Here is a 1,544-nt window from a genome sequence, read left to right as displayed (position 1 = left end):
GTTACAATTGCAGTTTGCAGTCGCAGTTGCCGTGCAAGTTGCAATTGCAGCCGCAGATTCGATCGCTGGCTGCAGATGCAGTTGTCATCGCAATTACAATTACAATTGCAGTTTGCAGGTGCAATTCCAGTTCCAGTCACAATTGCAATTTGCAGATGCATTTGCAGGGTGCCGGTGCAATTGCCATCGCAGTTGCAATTGCAGTTTGCAGATGCAACCATCGTGTGCAGATGCAATTGTAGTTTGCTGGTGCAATTGCGGTCGCCGTTGCAATTGCAGTTTGCAGATTCGATTGCGACGTGCAGATGCAGTCGCAGTCACAATGGCAGATTGCAGCTGCACTTGGAGTTTGCAGGTGCGGTTGCAGACGCAATTGGAGTTTGCAGGTGCGGCTGCAGGTTGCAGATGCATTCGGAGTTGGAGTCGCGGGGACACCGCGGTGACCCCCCCTTGTCCTCCCTCCCCCCCCCCCACGATGTGCTCTCTCTGCAGGATGCTCTGCTGGGGCTGGGGGCTGCCATCGATGCAGCCCAGCTGCGGGATGCGTTGCGTGCTGCGCTGCTGGCGCTGCTGCCCCGCGCGGTACGTGCTGCATGCGACGCTGCGCGTGCAACTGTGGGTGTGCGTGGGCGTGCAGGCGCGTGCATGCACGAGGGTGTGCAGTTGTGTGTTGAGAGGGTGCGTGCATGCACGGGTACGTGAGTGCGTGGGGGGTGCGTGCAGGTGGGCTTGCGCATGGGAGTGCCTGCGTAGTTGTGCAATTCTATGTGTGCATGCGTGCATGGGTGTGCATGCACAGTGGCGTGTGCAAGCATGTGGGTGTGCAATTATGTGTCGGGAGGGTTTGTGCATGCAGAGGTGTGCACGAGCGTGGGTGTGCAATGGTGTGTGGGGTGCGTGCATGTGTGTGTGTGCATCCGTGCACGTGGGTGTGCAGTTGTGCGTGGCTGTATGCATGCATGGGTGTGCCTGCACAGAGTTGTGCAGTTGTGCATGGGCGTCAATGCACGTGGGTGTGCAGTTGTGTGTGTGCGTGTGCGTGTGCGTGCACGGGTCTGTGCACACGTAAGCGTGCAGCTGTGTGTCAGGAGGCTCTGTGCATGCAGCGGTGTGCACGCACATGGGTGTTCACCCACACGGGTGTGCAACTGTGCACGTGTATGCATGCACGCATGCATGAGCGTGCATGCACACGGGCATGCAATGCTGTGTGGGGCGTGGTGCATAGGGCTGGGGGGTGACGTCCCTCACTGTGTGTGTGTCCCCCCCCCATGTGTCCCCTCCCCCTGCCCCCCAGGAGCGTGCCTACATCTACCTGCTGGATGGGGACACCCGGCTGAGCTGCACTGACCCCCCCCACGAGCTGCCTGCAGAGGGGAAGCTCAGGTGAATCCTCCCCCCTGCCCCCCCATGTGTGGGTCTGCCCCTGCCCTGAGCACGTGTGGGGCAGAGCCGTGGGCCCCCGCTCCATCCCTGGGGGTCCTTTGTGTGTGGGGGGGGGAGGTGGGGGGTGACGTGGAGCACACCCCTTTTCCACCCCCTCC

Source organism: Numida meleagris, chromosome 1 (assembly GCF_002078875.1).
Source record: "Numida meleagris isolate 19003 breed g44 Domestic line chromosome 1, NumMel1.0, whole genome shotgun sequence".
Taxonomy (NCBI): Eukaryota; Metazoa; Chordata; class Aves; order Galliformes; family Numididae; genus Numida; species Numida meleagris.
Note: the sequence above shows the minus strand (reverse complement) of the source record.